The following is a 6,000-nucleotide window of genomic DNA, read 5'->3' as shown; positions in this document are numbered from 1 at the left end:
TTCTCCACCTGGATCGCCGCCGCCCGGTTCTCCGCCTGGATCGCCGGGGCGTCGTCCTCTGGTCCCGCCGTTGTTCCCGATCGGTACCATGGTCCCGGGTTTCAACGCCCCCAGGGCGCTCGCTCAGACTGATACAGACCCCTGGCCTTCGATCCTGCTGGGACAGCTACAGATCACCGGCATGATCCTGTCGACGCTGACCCACCATCTCCTCCTACCCGGGGGCTGGTTCTTCCCGCTCGTCGTTCGGGGCATTGCACAGCCTGCGGCCGGGGTTGGCTATCGAGACGACCTGATCACCGGACCTAACATCACCGCGCTGATGGCCGATCGCCCCTGGCAGGCGCTGCAGAACCCGGCCGATCCGTTGACTTTCGATCTGGCATTCCATCGAGGCGCCGGCACCCGATTGAGTCGGATCGCCACTGCCTATCTTCAGTTCGAAGAGCAGAATCGCCAGGCCTTCTGGGAAACAACTCATTATCTCCCGATCACGGCCGCCCAGCGTCGGGATCAGATCGTCGAGCGATACCATCGCGATCGTCGTGCCCGACGGATCCGCCTCGGTGATCGGTGGCGCCGACTCCTTGTCGATATGCTGCCGATGATGCGAGAGATGTGGGCAGACGTCGATCTGTTGCTGGACCCATTCTTCCTGCAGATCCCGGTGCGACAGCGGGACGCTGTGACCTGGTATCCTGGCGTGGTATCTCGCGCTGCCAACATCGGCAACCCCACCCAACACCAAGGCGAACCGACTGACCTCCGAACGGCGTCTCCGCAACAAGTTCAACCCCAACGTCGGCGCCCAACACCAGCCGTGACATGATCGCCGTCTCCACGATCGACTTCCACGAATAGCGAGCCAGTCGACCATCACACCCCAAGAATAGGAGTGACGCGGAGGCCGATCTTCCATACGCGTAGCGCGAAGTACTCAGATTGATCCATTCCATCGTAATAACCCACATTCTTCCTTGATCTTCCACTGTTCCCCGTCAATCCATTCGTTGTTAATTCGATCGGCCAAGATCTGTCCTCATGCCTTCCTGTACTCACTCCATAACCGTCCGATCTGCACTCACATACACTCATTCGTTCATATATAACCCCTTCCTCCGATCAACGGCCTCCCCGTCGATCCGTCATCCCTCTCGCTCACCAAGATGACCCGCTCACCCTGGTGGCCCGATCTCACTTCTCCTCGTGAGACTGCATCGCGCTGAATCGGTTCCGGTACATGCGATCTCGAAGGAACTCGTACAATAACGCTCCGCAGTTGAGATCAGCTTCGTCGACCCAGTCAGGCTCGTCGTAACCCTTCCAGCGTACCAGGAATTCTCGATAAGTCCGGCCGTACCGTGGCCTTCGAGCCGTCCGCATATCCGTGATCTCCTCTACTTCGTACTCATTCGTGTCTCGATCTGGGGCCCAGCTGGCCTCCGGAAGTAAGACTTCGTCGAAATCGAGTCGATCCGCTGCGTCCACCGTGCGCGCGATCTGCGGTCGATCGGGGATGTCCCTGACCAGCTTCAGCTTCGAAACATGCACGATCGGGAACAGGTGATAGTCCGTACCAGCGATCTGAAGCTTCATCGTATACTCGTTCACCTTCTCCGCAACACGGAACGGGCCGTGCCACAGGTGGGCCAACTTCCGGGCATACCCCTCTTTCACTCGATCCAGGTACAGCCACACCTGAGATCCAGCTTCAATCGAGTGTGGTCGAACTTCTTCATTGTGTCGATCGGCCCGATCCGCGATCGCCTCGCGTAGTCGAGCATTAACCTGACTTCGAGCCTGATCGTAGTGCTTCTGGATCCGATAACGCCACCGTCGAGGATCCCGATCCCGAGTCCGGGTACTACCCAAAGGTATCGTTGCCTCGAGCGTCGATCGAGGATCCCATCCATGCACCAGATAAAAAGGGGAGTCCCCACGGACCCGATCCTGATCCGTGTTGATCGCGAAGGTCAATCGCTATGCGTACTCATCCCAATCCCTCTGATCCAGATCCACGAACATCTTCAGGGCCTTCGTCGCCGTCTGTACCATTCGCTCTGTAGTACCGTTAGCCTGAGGTCGATATGCCATCGTCGCTCGCTGGCGCATACCCAGGATCTTGTTAAAGGCGCGGAAGAAGTCAGCCATAAATCCCGGCTCTCGATCATGCCTGATCACCTCGCTAGCACCAAATCGCCGGAACACACACTCTTCGTAAGATTCGGCGATCGTCTGCGCCGTTCGGGAGGAACTGGCCTTCGCGATCACGTATCCCGTGAACAGATCGACCCAGATCAACAGTTCCGTATTACCCTTGTACGACTTGGGTAGCGAAGGTATGTGATCCATCGCTATGATCTGGAACGGGTATGTCGCCTGGATGTTTCCCGGCGACTCGCCCCTGATCGTGGGTCGTTCTTTGCCGGTCTCGCAGTCGACACATTCGCCGACGTACTTCTGCACACTTCTGAAGAGACCTCTCCAGTGAAAGTGATCGCGGATCCGCTGGTATGTACGCCCGATCCCTTGGTGTCCACCTTCCAGAGTGGAGTGATAGTGATGCAGGATGTCTTGATGCAGCGTCTCCGGTGCCACCAGTCTCATCAGTCCATCTCGATCTGCATCCGATCGCTTGGAGGGTGGGCAATAGAACAGCAGATTATCACCGTCGATCTTGTAGTCCGCTGCGAGGTTGCCATAGGATCGGGCCTCATCCTGTGTCAGATCAGCCACATCTCCCCTCAGATTTTTCTTCATATCCGCGATCCACGTTTCTTCATCCTGTGCTCGACGAATCCGATCGATCCGCAACCCTCGCACGAACTCCTCCTGCATGACGGTCGGGTTCGGCCGTGATCTGGCGCCCGATCGGGTATCCATCGGCGATAGTCGGGCGATCGACTCATCCGACCGGACGACCAGGATCTCATCAAGTCGGTTCAGTGCCACTAGATCCCCATGATCGGCATCCTCCTCCTCGACGACGCCCCCTTCACGTTGGAGTGCTGCACTGGCCAGGCTGTCTGCACTCCCGTTCCAGTCTCGTTTCACATGTAACAGCTCGTGATCTGGCCAGTTCCGTAGTTGGTCCAGCACCTTCTGCTTCAACAATGTCAGCTTAGGTGCTTTGCAGTCGATTTCGCCCCGTACTTGCCGGATCACCAGGTTGGAGTCACCGCAGACCACTAACCTGCCTCGATCTATGCCGTCCAGGAGGTCGAAACCCAACAACAGACCATGATACTCCGCCTCGTTAACAGTCAGCCCTTCGGCATAGCCCGATCGAGCCTTCACCACACTCCATTCGGGTAACTTCCACAAGATTGCACTGTACGCGCCCCCGCCTCGCTTGACGCGGGCGGATCCATCGAAACTCATCACCAGCAGCTCTTCGTCCGCACGCACCGTCGGGATCGGGGCTTGAATCTTCCGCCGGGGTTCTTTCTTCGGCGCGATCGCGATCAACGCGTCGTCCAGATCCGATCGAGGCGTAATACTAGCGGCGATCGCCCCCAATATGTCGTCCTCTTCCTTGGTGCACTTCGTGATCTCCAGTGTCCAGGGCGATAGGAGTGCAGCCCACTGGCCCAATCGGCCTTGAAGACCGGATGGTCGGAACAGCCACGCCAACGTCGAGTGTCGGGTCAAGACCCGGATGGATCGTCCAACCAGCATGTTATAGTTCAGGTCCAGGATCCGTAACAGCGCCAGTACTTCTTTCTCCGCCACATTGTAATTCAGTTCATTCGACTTCAGCGTTCGACTGGCGAAAGTAACGGGATGATAGATCTGGTCGTGCTCCTGCATCAATGCGGCCGAGATCGCCCAGTCACTGGCATACACAATCACGACCGGAGTCCGATCGCAATCGAAGTGCCGCAGGATCGGTGTCGTCGCGACCTTCATCTTCAGGGTCGAAAAGGCACGATGAGCACGGATCCAGCGTTCATCGGCTACACCGACTTCAGGAACTGATGGAGTCCGATCGGGGTTCACTGGGTCCGTATCCACTAAGTTCGGTACTTGACGATCCAGGATCTGGCGCAGATCGGGGCGTTTCTTCAGCTCGGCGAAGTCCACCTCGCGCAGTTCGTACAGGATCACCGCGTAGATCGCGTAATCTTCCAAGAAACGGCTGTAATAATTGAGACTGCCCAAGAACGACTGCATCGATCGGAGTGATCCGGGGAACGGCAGATCAGTTTGAGTCGTGAGATCCTTCGGATTGGCCTCTAGCCCGTCGTTCGACACCCGATGTCCCAGATAGTCCACCTTACGCTTCCCCCAAGAGCTCTTCTCCACACTGATCGAGAGGTTCCACTTATCACAAGCGTCCAGCAGGTGATCCACGCGATCACACAGCTCGTCCCATGACCCGGTCGTCACCAAAATGTCGTCAATGTACGATCTGCGACCTAGCACTGATGGACGCCCGGATCTTCTGGTTCTCCTGACTCGACCAAGTCCGTAGTGACTTCACAGTCCGACGATCGTGGGATCCTGGTGAACCCATACAACGCGTCGTCCAGAAGTCGCTGGTAGATCTGAGGAGCGTTCTTCAAGCCGAACGGCATCCGGTTCCACTCGAACAGACCCATGTGGGTGATAAAGGCCGAGATCGCACGAGCTCGATCGGTCATTGTCACCACCCAGAATCCACTAGCCATGTCCAAAGAGCAATACCAGAGTACCTTATCCAGATTCTCCAGCAAATCGTTGATCAAGGGCATCGGATATACCATCAGCCTGGTTAGACGAGCCGATAATCGATGCAGAGTCGGATATCCACGCCGTTCTTCTTGATGATCACGACAATCGGCGAGGCCCACGGTGATCGAGATTTCCGAATCATCTTGGCTGACAATAATCCCTTGATCAGCTCGGACACCTTCTCCACGAACTGAGGGGCAACTTTCCGGACACGTTGAGCGATTGGCTTCGCGTCGCCCACGTCGATGTCGCAGGTGACGCCCCGGGCTGCTGGGGGAAGTGCATTGCCCTTGCCGATCAACAGGTGATTCCTGTGCCAGATCTTCTCTCGCAGCCTATCGATCTCCTCTGGGGTGTTGAACTCCAGATCTCCCACCTTGATATCATCGATCTTCACCTCATCCGTCGTCGAGATCACGTTTTCAGGAAGCACAGCTAATTCACCTTCGACCTCTTCTGCTGACAGATTCCCGCCCTCGTGGTAATGGACCTGATCGTCAGCGCCAACGTCTCGGTCTGGTTCGGATGCAATGAGGTCGTCCCGATTTGAAGTGGGTTTGGCCTCCTTTTCCAGCTGATCCCCTCCAACGTTCGACGAGTCTTCAGCCACTTGCGGCAGTCGTTCAGATGCAGGAACACCGTCGACTGCTGTATCGTCACTTGATCTCGACTGTTCCACAGCTAAGACCGCAAAAGGGTGTGTCCGATCGGTACTCCCGCCCCCAAGATCTGGTTCGACGGCACAACCGTCGACCAGATCGGCCGATGGCAAGTGAGGGGACACGATTTTGCCTTTCTCAGCTGCTTTACCACCGGAGTCCACATGATCTGGCTTCCCCTCTGGATCGCCAGCACGATCATCTTGCGGCTTCGCGTCATCTATCGGTGCATACGCTTGATCCGTGATCGGCGAAGGCTGGGAGTCCAGCCCCACCTGTTTCCGCTTTGGAGGGCATTCCTCCTCCGATCGGGAAGGTTCACACACCGACTCAACACGATCCGACCGTGGGTCTGGTGGATCTCCGACGAGGACGGTTGAAGCTGACGACCCCGACTCATCTGTCACGCGATCACCGTCCTGCAACGGTCTGCCTCCTGATCTAGGAGTATCAACGACGGCCACCCCCGGATCAGGGCTCATTGCCTCCGGTTCGCTTGGTGGATCGGGTGGACCCGTCGATTGATCGACGATCGGGGATACCTTGCGTCTCTGGAGAATGGCTCGGGGCGTTGGATAAATCGGTCGCTCGACGGCAGGTACTGAAGGTTCCGCTGGTGCCCCCTGGC

Source organism: Phytophthora sojae (assembly GCF_000149755.1).
Source record: "Phytophthora sojae unplaced genomic scaffold PHYSOscaffold_1, whole genome shotgun sequence".
Lineage (NCBI taxonomy): Eukaryota > Oomycota > Peronosporomycetes > Peronosporales > Peronosporaceae > Phytophthora > Phytophthora sojae.
The sequence above is the reverse complement of the archived record's forward strand: the minus strand, read 5'-3'. Positions refer to the sequence as shown.